This window comes from Tamandua tetradactyla, chromosome 25 (assembly GCF_023851605.1).
Source record: "Tamandua tetradactyla isolate mTamTet1 chromosome 25, mTamTet1.pri, whole genome shotgun sequence".
NCBI classification, from domain to species: Eukaryota; Metazoa; Chordata; class Mammalia; order Pilosa; family Myrmecophagidae; genus Tamandua; species Tamandua tetradactyla.
Genome location: NC_135351.1, coordinates 43,478,526 through 43,492,214, shown reverse-complemented (window position 1 = coordinate 43,492,214; position 13,689 = coordinate 43,478,526). Strand labels below are relative to the sequence as shown.

Genomic DNA, 13,689 nt, shown 5'->3' with positions numbered 1-13,689 from the left:
ATCTCCAAAGGCCTGGGCTGAGCTGCAAGTGCTGTGATGAGGAATGCTGAGCTGCTTAGGCTGTGCTATGTTGCGTTCTCTCATTTAAGCACCAGCTAATTAAGTCAAACGTCATTCATTGCAGCAGACACGCCTCCTAACCGACTGCAGATGTAATTAGCAACAGATGAGGTTCACGTACCATTGGCTTATGTCTGCAGCAACAAGACTAGGTATGCTCACCTGGCCAAGTTGACAACTGAAACTAACTAACACAATCTCCAAAGGTCGCTGGCTGGTGGACTCTCTGCTTCTCGTGGCTGTCGTTCTGTTCTGCTCTCTCCGCATCTCCTGTTTTCTCCAAACTTTCCTTTTTTATAGGACTCCAGTAGAGTAATCAAGACCCACCTAGAATGGGTGGAGACATGTCTCCACCTAATCCAGTTTAACAGCCACTCTTGATTGAGTCTCATCTCCAGGGAGATGATCTGATTACATTTTCCAACATACAATACTGAATAGGGATTAGAAGAAAAGGCTGCCTTTGCAAAATGGGATTAGGATTAAAACATGGCTTTTCCAGGGTACATACATCCTTTCAAACTGGCACACCTAGGATTCCCTCTTACTTCAGATACACTATTCAGGGCTATTTATTTATTTACCCAGCACAGCACCATTGCAGTCGAGGAGCTGCAGGAGATTCAAAGATTAAAAACCAAGAGGTCAGTGGACTGGGAAAAAGCTGCCCAGTAAGAAGAGACACTGAGGAAATGCGTTGTTCTAGTTTGCTAGCTGCCGGAATGCAACATACCAGAAATGGAATGGCTTTTAAAAAGGGGAATTTAATAAGTTGCTCGTTTACAATTCTAAGGCTGAGAAAAAGTTCTAATTATAACAAGTCTATAGAAATGTCCAATCAAAGGCATCCAGGGAAAGGAGGCCAGTGAAGTTCAGGGTTTCTCTCTCAAGTGAGAAGGCACATGGCGAACACAGTCAGGGTTTTTCTCTCAGCTGGAAGGACACATGGAGAACACGGCATCATCTGTTAGCTTCTCCTCCTGGCTTCCGGTTTCATGAAGCTCCCTGGGAGGCGTTTTCCTTCTTCATCTCCAAAGGTCACTGGCTCATGGACTCTCTGCTTCATGGTGCTGCAGCATTCTCTGCTCTCTCCGAATCTCCTCCATTCTCCAAAATGTTTCCTCTGTCATAGGACTCCAGTAATTTATCAAAACCCACACAAACGGGTGGAGACATGTCGTCACCAAATCCAGCTTAACAACCACTCTTGATTAAATCACATATCCAGGGAGATGATCTGATTACAGTTTCAAACATACAGTATTGAATAGGGATTAGTCTACCTTTATGAAATGGGATTTTGATTAAAACATGGCTTTTCTAGGGTCCATACATCCTTTCAAACCAGCACATGCATCTCCACCAGGGTCTCGACAATAAAACCCAATGGAAATCTTTCAAGCGCCTTCTTGGGCCATAGTAATCAGATTTTTTAAAGAGCGGTGACATAGTTCAGAATTTTCAGAGCTTTAAATTGATTTTCTTTTTCTTTATAGTTCATATTAAGATACTAACAAATTAACTTTTAGCCATGGCACCTTGAGTGAGACACGCAGAAACTTCCTTCTCTGTTCCTTGCCACCTATTTTACTCACAAAATAAAGGAGACATTTTCTTGTTCTTTGTCAATGTATGTGCTCCCGCACTGAATACACACATACGTGCGTGCACAAACACACACAGGAATTTCTAATAATTGCAACTCAAGGATTCTTTACTGAAGGACTGATCAGTTTCAAACCTGATAGACCAAAAGATCTTCCTTTGTTAAAAGGACAATGCTTGGCTTGTGCCCAAAGCCAGCCTCACAGCGTCTCTGTACTGATATAAACTGTGTATTCATGCAAATGGGCAATTTCCTCTGAACTTAGGCTAGGCAGCTTGCTCCCTGCAGCACCTCAGGTGCCTCTGGTCCTTCCTCCTTTCCAATATCCACCTGTTGCGCCAGCCTCCCTCCCTCTCTCCTGCCATCTGTGGCATCCACAGCCCTGTATGCAAAACTCAGCCTCAACTCTGTTTCCCGGGAACTTAGCCCAAGACCCTGACCTTGCCTCACCCTCGAGCATGGGTGGCATTGTGCCCTCCCACGGGCTGGACCTGCGTGGCAGCTTAATGTCCCCAGTTGTCTCGTTCTGCATCTCCACAAGGCAAATACAGACAACAGGGCTGTTACTGCTCATTACTTCTGTTCTGAGCTGATAAGACTTAAGAGGATTTTGTACATAGTAAAAAGCTCTATAACATCTCCAGCTCCCATCATTCTCTGTTGGTTTACTGTGCAGGAATCAGGAAGGAGAGGGGAAGGATGTGGGAAATATACTAATATTGCAGAATTTGGCTTATATGCTCTATCCTACTTTGTCTCCAGTCCACAGATTTGTGTCACTAATCAGCTCCCCAAAGTACATAATAGAAAATGAGAAATAAAACCCCAAGGTGAGATGTGCATTGCTGTAATCCTGAAACTGAAACAGAAGACACAGCAATGCTTGTTCACTGTTGGTTTCCATATAAACACTATAGTAGCACAAGTTCCACTATTTGCAAAAGTTGAAATTCACATTATTACCCAATAAGTTATGCAATGAGTAATGGAATATCACTGCTTATGACTTTCAACTTGGAAACAAGTAAAACTGAGTCAGAATACCAAAGGGGGAAAACTTATCTGAGAGACAGTATTTTCTGAGTTACTTTTAGACTATATCCACTGAACAGCAAAAAATAAAAATAAAAAAAGTAAACGAACCAAGTTAAAAATGCATTAAATCAGCCCTAGAAAGATTATTAAAAATGAGCAACTCTAAAACTCCACTTCAGACTAAGAATTACCAAAGTGGTGAGTCTCAGGGTCTCGAGTAAAGCAGGTAAGCAGGGCCCAGCAGCCCCAGCAGACATCCTGCTCCCAGGCTGGTCTCACCAGGTGATGGCCAGTGCCCTTATACACGGGGGGAGCACCGGGGCCAGTCTCACTGCCCCTTCCCCCGCAGGGACCCCCAGGCCCACTGAGGACGTGAGGCATGCCCCTGCGCAGGGAGCCCCCCCTTCCCTGTGCTGCTCTGAACTCCAAGGGGCACCAGGGACCCAGGAAGGGCGAGGGCCTGGGGTCGCCCTGCCAGATTCCAACCACCCTCAAGTGGTGTGGACTTAAAGGTGTTGAGTCCCTCGAGCTGAGGACACCCTGAATGAAACATGGAAACGTGAGTGGGGAGCATTTTCACCCTCACACTGTGAGTCTGTGGATTCACTTTAGGCACAGCATGAGGCTCCTGTTTATAATCCTCAAATGGTCCTGAGGCAAACGTCACCCGACCCCACTGGCAGGTGAACCATCATCAGGACGGGCTGAGTCACCAAGCAGAGAGAGCAAGGAGGTGGAGCCTGACACTTTGGGAAGAGAAACATACCTTTCTCAGGACCAGAACTACCTGCCCAATGCAAATAAGGTTAGGACCCAGGAAACCTGAGCAAGCGTGCCGAGCTAAAGTGAAGAGCTCAAGGCTCCAAGGGGTCGGGTTCACTCACTAAGACTCTGGAAGTTAGAGGCAAGTGGGGAAGGAAAGCACCTGCCTCAGGGTGAAACCGGAAGGGGACTGGCCTCGTGGGCAGCTCACGCCCCAGAGTGTAGGTCTGGCTCTTCGAACAGCTGCCAGCACTGGTGAGCGCCTCTTCCACTGTCTGATCCTCTGGTGGGTTCAGCCCCACTGGGGCAGCCGTCCTGCTCCCCCCTCCCCTCCCCCGCCCGAAAACTGCTCAGCAAGACTCTGAGCACCACCGAGAAGGCCCTGGACCACCCACAGGAAGAGCTGACCAGCTGGGACTTATGAGGGTGGGGCCAGCGCAGCTCAGAGACCCTCAAGTCTCCATGTAAATTTTAAATTCCCAGGAGAAAGTCTGAGTGCTCTAGGCTCACTCCTTGATCAAGCAGGGATTTCCTGGGGCGAGGATGGTGGGTGCCATGCAGGACATGAGGGTCACCTGGGGGCCAAGCCTGTGTACTGAGGTTAGTCTTGGATGAGGGAGAAATGCCGCGATCAGGAGAGAGACTCCGATCTCACGTTGGCTCACAGTCACTGTGAATGCAGGCGCCAGGCAGAGGCCGGGCGCGAGTTCCAGGCGCGGACAATTGCTGACCTCACACTTTCTCCACCTGCCTCGGACAACTACTGACGTCACACTTTCTCCACCTGCTCCGATAATTACTGATGCCACACTTTGTCCACCTGTTAAAAGTAGCTCGTTACAGCATCTATCTCTCCCGATGGCAGTGAGGAGTAAAGTTGTAATTCACATAATGATCCCCTAACAGGCACATAGTCAACACTTGCTAAATTGTAACTATTATTATGACTAGTATTCATTCATTCAATCACTTTTAATGAGCACTGACTATGGGCCAAATGCTCTATGAACTCTCCATCATCCGTCACTCCAAACCTGCTGGTGCACTTACATTCCTGCCCTAACAGTCACTACCTGGAAATGTGGGCGTCACCACGCACCCCACCCTCTCCTCCACCACCCACTTCTAAACACACACCAGTTCTGCCTGGTAAACGCCTGCCAGCACCTTCCCTCTTTCTCATTCCTGGCTGCCACTGCCTGATTCTTCCATACCTCATCTCCACTGTGACAATCATGTCCACTGGTTTCCCTGAGGACAAGGTCCCTCTCATCCTTCCGATCTCCACACTGATTCTAAGTTATCTCCTTAAACACACATGTGGCAGCCGTGGGCGTGCTCACACCCCTCAGGGTACACTCACAGTTTCGACACGGCACGCGAGCTTTGGTGACCCGGCCCCTGCGGCCTCTCCGGCCTCGTCCTCTAACCTCTTCTGCCCTTTGCCTGCGTCCACACTACCCAGGCTTGAGCTCCCTGACCACACACGCTGAGGGACTTCTCTGCTGGCGCCATCCCTTCCGCGGGGCCGCAGATCCCTCCACCTGCCTGGGACCTCCTGTGCTAAGGTCCCTTCTTTAATCAATAAATACCTTCTAGCACTCTACATGAGTAAGTCTTGGGCCAAGTCCAAGGAGTAAAATGATGAATAATGCGCGCAACGGTTTTTTTCACATAGAAAAAGGAACTCTGATGCTCCTGAAGGAGAAATGAAGTACAGAGATTCAAGTCGTCACCTCAAAGTAAGCACTGTCTCCCTTACTTGTCAGATGGCATACAGAATCGTTTCCCAACTTTAATATACTTTCACATCAATCCCAAAAATGCCCTAGAAAAATTGAATCCCAATAATAAGTTGTAATACAGTGAATTTCATCATTTATACTTATAGAGCTATAGTGTGGTAAAAAAAAGATAGATCTGAATTCAAAAAATAATGATCAGAAAGTGTTTCAAAAAGAAAGTGTTTCAAATATGATGTTTGAAGTTATAAGCAATTAATTAGTCACCTTTGATGAAAAAAGGGCATGTGTTTAAAGTACCTACAATTGCCTACATATAGTAGTAGGCTGGGCTTATTTTTACATGATTATTAAATACCATAAAATATGATTAATTCAAAATGTTTTTTAAATCATGCTTTCTAATTAATGCATTTGTCAATCAATGTATTAAATGAAGAACAAGCTACCTACAAAGACAAGGAGATGCCCACCCTCAGAGCCTTCCTCACTCTGCCAGCAATGCCACAGCCCATTCCAAGTCGCAGCTCTAAGGAAACGTTAGTCATATTGGGACCAAAGCACCACTTTGGGCCATGTGTCTCCTAGTGTCCTCACCTTAGACTGGATTTGCCAGGCTGTTAGCCAGCTTTCTCTCCTGTCTCTAAGGCCTGATTCACTGTTATATCACCAGAGTTTATCAACAAGCTGGACACAGAGAAGGTGCCTGGTAACTGTGTGCAGGGGCTGAACTCAGCCCCAACAGAGAAAATGTGAGTGGAGCTAATAGACCATTCCTTCCCTCCTTCCTTCCTAAGAGTTTACTACCCAGCTGCAATGGGACCTGTCAGCTTAAGTGTTTGAATTTCTCAGCTCCGACTTGCATCCACCTTCTTAAAAACTTCCACAGGACTTAGAACTAATTTAGTAAAGACTGACAAACTGGACAAAACACTTTTCACTCAGAGAGACTTACAACCACTACGTAAAATGGCATATTTCACCATATAGTGAAAGCCTTGGTGAAAGGGTTACCAAATGATGAAGATAATTTTCTTGTGGGCCTCTGTGTCAAAGCACATGACGTGAGTGGTTATCGCACATCAGCCCCGCGAGACTGGTTGCTCTGTTGAACCATCCGGTGCTTTCGGAAGTGAAAACTTGAATGGTCACTTCCTTCACTGACCCCACCTTAGCAGGGCATACATCTCACATCTGCAGTCTCGTTTTAAACACGGGCAGAGCAAACCTTACTTTCCCAAAGTTCCTAACACAATCTCATAATTAAGAGAGCAACCCTTGACCCATTTTTGGATACCCATTGCTGAGAAACAGCTTAAACAAATGCGTGAGACCCACAGGAAGTAACTACAATCCTCAGCCAGCGGTTCCCACAGGTGTCCCATCACTTCTCCACTCCATTCTGCTAAGTGGACTCAGAAGGAACCATTTAAAAGCTGTATAAGTTTCTCCCATTTCCTGGCTCCTGAGTCATTCTGAGGTTTCTGAGAAAGTGCACCCTAATAGGAAATGAAGAGGCAATCGGACCCAGGATCACCCCCCACTAATTCAAAACAAAAAGTTAAACCAAATTTCCTCTACATGGATCCCTTAAAAAGGGCAGCCGATCAGTAGGCATCTCTGAACTACTGTCTGTGAAGCCCGAAATGCTCACTCCCTCACTGTCTGAAATAGAGAAAGAAGGCCCTTGGCTGTACCCGGGAAACCTAAAGCCCTGCTCCCTATGGGGCGAGGGGGCGGTGAGGGGCTGGCACACCGGACCCACCTCGGGCCCAGCCCCCGCCCCCGACGAGCGCCAGCCCCTCTGCCGGCACCCCAGCTCAGAGCGCTCAGCCTGGTGGGGTGCCCTCCTCTCGGGGTGCTCGGGAGGAAACCCCAGAAACCACGGGAGAACTGACCGGACCTGGACGTGGGGACCGAGGCCGTCTCTCTCTGCCCGCGCCGGACCTGCCCTGGGCGCCGTGCTGGGGGGCGCCCTGCTGCGCCGCGCCCGCCCCGAGACGGCTCCGGCTCCGGCTCCGGCCCCGAGGCGCTCCCCGGCGGCTCCCGGGCGGCTCCGCGGCGGCTCCGGCGCCCAGGCGGGGTCTTCCCGGCCGCGCCCCACTCCCGCCTCCCGGCCGCGTTTGGGGCGCAGGCCCCGCCCTCACCACTTCAGAGGCGCCCACGGTGGGGACCGGCGCCGCCCGGCTCGGTCGCGCCCGCGCCCCCGCCCGCCGGTTCGCCCGCGGGGTTTTCCTGCCTTCTCCCGCCCACCCACGCCACGTTCCGGGGAGGGGGCCGTGGGCGGCACCCGAGGCGCCAGGACTTTCCCCGGGATTCCCCGCGGCCAGACCCTCTGGCGCCCCGGCGCGCACGCCCTGCCCAGCGACCCGCTGCGAGAGGCCCGCCGTGCGGCTCGGAGACCCTCGGAGACCCTGGGAGGCGACCGGGTGGAAGGAGGTGCGGCCGCCGAGTCCCGCCCTCCCGGAGCCGGAGACCCGGGGCCGACCCTTCGCCCATCTTCTCGGCACCTGGGCGTCCAGCAAACTTCAACTCGGGAGGAAAGGGCTGAGGACACAGCCGTGGTCAAAAGCTGTCAGGGCCTCCCCTCCAGGTGCAGTGGTGCCGGCGGGGAGACCCAAACAGAGAAAGTGGACATTATGCGAAAGGGTGATAATGTGTCTTGAAAAACAAGGCAGAGCTTAAGGAGATTTCAAAACAAAAAATCCTTTAGTGATGGAGTATGTCAAAAGCACACAGGAGCCAGCTCAAAGTTCCCAACGGCCAGAACTGGGACAATTTGAGCAACAAAATAAGGTATTATTGATTATAACCCAAAGTATAAAATAAGTATCCATGAGTGGGACACTGATAGTTTAAATGATTGATTTATACTGGTAGAAATAAATGAAGGAGATGAGACAAATCTCCCATATTGAGGAATTCCAAGTAATTATCCATACCCTGCATTTCAAGAGGGGAAACAAAGTCCCCACTCCTTTGATGTGGCCTACAAATAGTGACTTTCTTCCAAAGTGTCCGTGATGGGGGGGGGAGTCACTTTACAGTGAAGAAACCAAACACTACCTCAGTGAGCTGACTGAGGTCAACATCAACAATCAGAATCATCTTTATATTAAGCGCCTTTCATTTGATATGAGGAAAACAGCCTTTTCTCTCTTTGGTCTTTCTCCCCAAAACCCATAACCCCAGTCTTATCATGAAGACAAAACCTCAGACAAATTCCAGTAGTCAGTCATCCTACAAAATACCTGACCACTATTCTTTAAGAACAAGGAAGGCATGAGAAACTGATGCAAACAAGAGGAGCCACAGGTCCAAAGAACTGCAGATGTAATAGCCCTGAGGCAGGAGCCTAGTTGACTTCTCAAAGAATCAGCAAAGAGGCCAGTGTGGTGGAACCAAATGAGTGGGGGAAGGAGTGATGGGTGGTGGGGGAGGGGTGAAGGACAGAGCATTAGGACCTTTGTGGTCATAATGAAGTCTTTGGATTTCACTTTGAGTGAGATGAGAAGACTGAAGAAGTTTCAGCAGAGGACCAACACGTGTGACATTTATTTTCTTTAACCCACTCTTGTGTGGAGGATGGATTGGGGACAAGGATGGGAGCAGACCAACCAGATTGCAGTGGAGCTGAGGATAAGTAGCCAGGCTCTGGATATGTTTGAAAGGAGAGGCTGATGGACTTGCTTTAATTGCATGTAGGGCATGAGAGAGAAAGGAGTCAAGGATGAGGCAACTAGAAGAAAAGATTCCCTTATGCTGAGTTGGGGAAGACTGCTTGAGAAGCAAGTTGTGGGTGGGGAGGATCAAGTCCCATTTTGGACATTTTAAGTTTGGAATGCCCATCAGACATGCATAAAGAGTTGTCAAGTGAGCAGTTGGGCAGATGGGCCTAGAAGTAGAGATGAGGTCTGGGGTAGTGACGTAGAAGTCTTCAGCACATAGAGAGTATTAGAGATAGAATGGAGGTGTCTGAAGTCTGAGACCTGGGGCTCTCCAAAGTTCAGAGGTAAGGAGGATGGAGACTCCAGAAAGGAAAGTGAGAGGGTAAGATCAGTAAGATAGGAGGTTAATTGAGAGGGAATGGTATTCTAGAAGGCTAATGAAAAAAATGTGTTTCAACAAAGAGAAAATTGGGATTGAAAACTAAGTGCTGTGCTTGGCCCCATGGAAGTTAGTGGTGCCCTTGACAAGAAGAGTTTTGGTGGCAGGTGGTGACCAAAGCCTGATTACAGTGGGTCAAGGAGAATGAGAAGGGAATAAATCAAGACAGAGAATGGAACAGGAACTGGAAGGGAATATATGGCCAAGGGAGATATTTTTTTTTCTTAATTAGAAGATGTACATGTTTGTATACTAAGGGTAATGAAACAGGTGGAAGGGGGAGATAGTGACGCAGGAGAGAAAACAGGAAGCACTGGAGCAAAGCTCATGAGTAGATCAGAGAGGATGGAATCCAATCCACAACTGAAAAGTTGGGGGTAAACAGGAGCAGGTAGAGCCCATCTACTGAAACAGGAGGTGGGACAGAATGGATGGGCACAGATGCTGGTGAAGATGGAGGCAGAGACATGTGAAAACTCTCCTGTTTTGTCAATGAAATAAAGGCAGCATCCTCAGCTGAGAGTGAGGAATGGAGATGAGGTGTTGGAGGTTCAAGGAGAGAGGAGAAAGTATGACGTAGTCATCTAGGCAGGGGGAGAGTAAGTGGGATGTGAAAATAAGGGCGGGTTGTGAGGTAGCACTAAGGGCCCACCTGCAATCAGTGATAATGAATATAAAGGGCATCCCGTCAGAAAAGTTGTCTGTCCCCACCAGCGTCTTGGCTGCCTGGGGTAAATGACACCAGGCAGAGGTCTAGCTTTAGCTTGAGTTTGGAGGTACCAGGTGAGTGTAAGGGAGAAAAAAGGGGTTGAGGACGGATACATAAGAGTCATGACACTGAAGGACCATGGCCTCTCAGCCAAGCAAGAAGAGAGAAAAGGACACGAATGAGGGTGTGGAGAGAAATGAGCAGATGGATGGGAAGTTCTAGGAGGTCCAGAAATTGTTGCATTTGTTGCATAAAGAGATTCAGTGGGAAAAATACAAAGTGTTTTCGGAGAGTGGATTTTTGTGACTAGGATTATAAATTTAAAATTTCGTTCCGTAATCCGTTAGCTCTCATTAGCACCTTTCTAGGGCTCAGCGGCCACCATGGCTAGTGGACAGGAAAGAATAGAACACATCCAGCATCATGGACAGTTATGTCAGGCAGACTTTCAAGAAGGACCTGGTGGCCGCCTCTGCCTGGACTCCCAAATGACAGTTGGTTAAGCTTTTCCAGAACTGGCCAGTCTAGAATTCAAGATAAAGATACTTCTTTTAGAAGGAAGGAAATATGTTGCCTAAAAAACGTCTGTAGCGCTTTTACCCATGAAACAGTTGTTCTGCATTGTCTCCAATTTTCATAACTCTCCTGTTATGTAGATCTTTTATTTGCCATTCGTTGGTCACATGGTTCTGGCCGCGCTTGGTAATTACCCTCGTGAATGCAGATTTACAGAACCACTTACATTTTTCCCCACATCATTCAAAACCTTCATCTATGAAACAGTAAAGGCAGGGATTATTAATATTTCACCTCCTAATTTGTACTAAAGCCTCCCCCAGTTCCTAGTGCAAGGAAACCTTGCTCAAACGTTGAATGATGATGGAGTGGATGATCAGAGTAGGTCCCGAGCTGGCCTTGGTGGCGCTCAGGGCCCTGAGACAGCTTTACAAAGGGAGGTGCATGGCACAGTGAGACTCAGGAATAGCTCACTTGGAAATCGTGAGCAAAGATTTTTATTTTTCGGGAACAAAATTTTAAAACTGTGTTCTTTCCCCCATTGTTCAAAAAGCCATTTGTAACATATTTCCAACCAGAATCTTGTCAACTATCTGTGTATAAAGCTATATATATATACACATATGCTATTTATAAACATTCGCCACCAATAGGGATAATAACAAGGGGAAAATAAATTCTAGATTTTTATAGTTCCGGCATGTATGCCAGGTGTCTTCCATTTGCTCCCTGGAACTACCTTTCATGTCCCCCCACCCTGCTGTGCCCTGGGAGGCTGATCAGAACAGGTTATTCTAACAGGCTCCTGTGGCTTCCCATGGGCCTGGGAGTTGGAGAACTCTGGCAGGACAGCAGAGGAAGGCAAAGAGCTCAGGGGATAAAGAAAGGGGGTCTGGCTCCCTCAAGAGAAGGTTATTTCCTCTAGAGTGGTCCACTCCCTTGACTCTGCTTCCAGGCCCCAGATACCCCTTACTTCTCGTGATCTCAAGGCTTGGGGAAGTGACAACCCAGGGCTCCACCACAGTTCCCTATTGCCCTGCTCATACCTGTATAACTAGGCCCTTATAAATAACCCCTTCTTGAACCATCCTAATGTGAATGGACATCTTTTCCCCACTGGAACCCCAACTGCTACAGCATCTTTAAGTTACTTTGCCAGATCAAAATCTCCAAAACTCAGCTCCAAAGTATGTTATACCTACAGTCCCTATAAAAAATGTTCCTTGATGATATTATAGCTTTATTTTGACCCACTGGTGAGCTGTCTGAAGACAATATGAGACAAATTTTTCTCCAGTACACTCAAACTAGAAAAATATTCTGAGTCAAATCTTTTGGAATGCCTCTTCTCTCTATAAAATGTAATGTATAGAAGCTTATAAATGAGAATCTATAAAGTAGAACAGTATAGATTCAAGTCCTAGTGTCCAATGCAAAAGTCCAAATTCTTAACCACAAATAAAGTAAACAAGGACAACATCAGAGACCAGAGAAAAACCAAAATGCTTTTCAAAGCAGATGATTTGTTTTGCCTTATTACCTGAATTCAAAGATCAGTGTCAAATCTAGGTAGAGAGGGATGGTGGGAAGATGGAGGAGTTGGGAATAAGTCCTTCTACCAGAACTATTAAACAGGCAGGAACTGTGTGACTCAAATATTTTGAAACTCTGCAGCCGACTAGGACACTGTGAGGGGTGAGCCAGAAAGAAGAGGCTGACAGGTCATGGATGGTAAAACCAGTGAATTTCACTCTCTGCGGTGGCTACCATCCCTCATCCCCCAGCAAAGTGAGGCCCTCACCCCAGCTCCTGGTGCAAGGGTGGGTTATAAAGAACTAGTTCTCCAAGATCTGGGGATGCATAGCGGATCACTGCTTTTGATCAGCTACTTCAGATGCCTGGGGGCTGGCTGAGAGGGTGGCTGTTGTTCCAACCTATGGCGCAAAGCAGCAGAAAAGACTTAAAAACAGTACCCTTCCTCAAACCTGGAGAAAGCAGTTAAAGGGCTGCGTTTACCTGACACCTGCTGAGTCAAGAAAACACAACTTCAAACAGCCATAGGGGGAAAAACAGCCATAGGAGAAGCTCCTGGTGCCCTTGCTGGCCTCTCCCTCAACCCCTCGCCAGGGCGTGGGGAGTGGCCTGGCGCTCCCTCGGAGGGTCCCTGGTCTCCTTCCAGCTGGGAAAGACTGACCTGGGAATTACCTCTTCTGCTTGCCACACCCTCCCAGAATTTGCCTCAAGTCAAAAGCATTGGAATAGTAAAGCAGCGCAGAAGCCAGCTGAGTAAGGCGTCCTGGGACAGAGGCTCACGTGCTGTAAGTCCTGTGGTGGGGCACCCAGGAGAGGAAGAAGGTCTGCTGCATAGGGAACAGGGGGACATTCAAAATCTCATAAACAGAAGAACTCCTAAGGCCACTAGCAAACACAAGACCAGGAGAAGACACAGACCCAGAAAAGACTAGAAGGACTGTATACTTTGCATTTGCCTTAGGTGGACCTTCTTGACAGGAAGGCTGCACTCTCATGGAGAGCACCCGGCAGGACAAAGTCAATTTGCGCTGTGAAAGGTCTGTTTTGCAGTGGTTTGTTTGGTTTTGTTAACTTCTGGCAATCAAGAAAATCTGTCTTATCACTAGACAGATACAAACTCAAAAAACAGACAGCTCAGGGCCTAAATTCCAGTGTCAAAGAGGATAAAAATTCAACAAATATCAACAAAGAAAACCAGACCATGGACACACCAGAAAAAGGCTTTTAAAAAATTATCTTCAATATGCTTAAGGATAGGAAAGAAAATGCAGAGAAAGAACTAAAGGATATCAAGAAAACAATAAAAATTAATATCTCAATAGAGGCAGAAATTTAAAAAGGAACCAAAAAAACTACTGGAGTTAAAGACACAATAAATAAATGAAAAGTTCCAAGGAGGATTTCAACAGCAGATTGGAGCTGGTAGAAGAAAGTATCAATGAACTCAAAGACAAGGCAATTGAAGCAAATCAGGCTGAGGAGCAGAAAGTTAAAAGAATTAGAAAAACAAAAATATCCTAAGAAGCCTGTGGGACACCATCAAGCATACCAATGTAAACAAGTGCATCCCATAGGGAGAAGGAGAGAAAGGGGTAGAAGGAATATTCAAAGAAATAATG

General features: G+C 47.5%; 1 protein-coding gene across 4 annotated transcripts in view; it reads right to left on the bottom strand.

Moving 5' to 3' along the window:
* STX11 (syntaxin 11) overlaps positions 1 to 13,689 on the bottom strand; it is a 52,911-nt gene that overhangs the window by 26,788 nt on the left and 12,434 nt on the right. Inside the window, exon 1 of one of the 4 annotated variants that reach the window (XM_077143381.1) lies at positions 7,353 to 7,391. The exons of 1 other annotated variant lie outside the window; for it this stretch is intronic. The gene's annotated coding sequence lies outside the window, so the exon portion shown is untranslated. Of the gene's footprint in view, positions 1 to 7,103; positions 7,205 to 7,352; positions 7,392 to 13,689 lie in introns of those variants that run through there. 2 more of the 4 variants (XM_077143380.1, XM_077143379.1) reach the window with 2 other exon arrangements.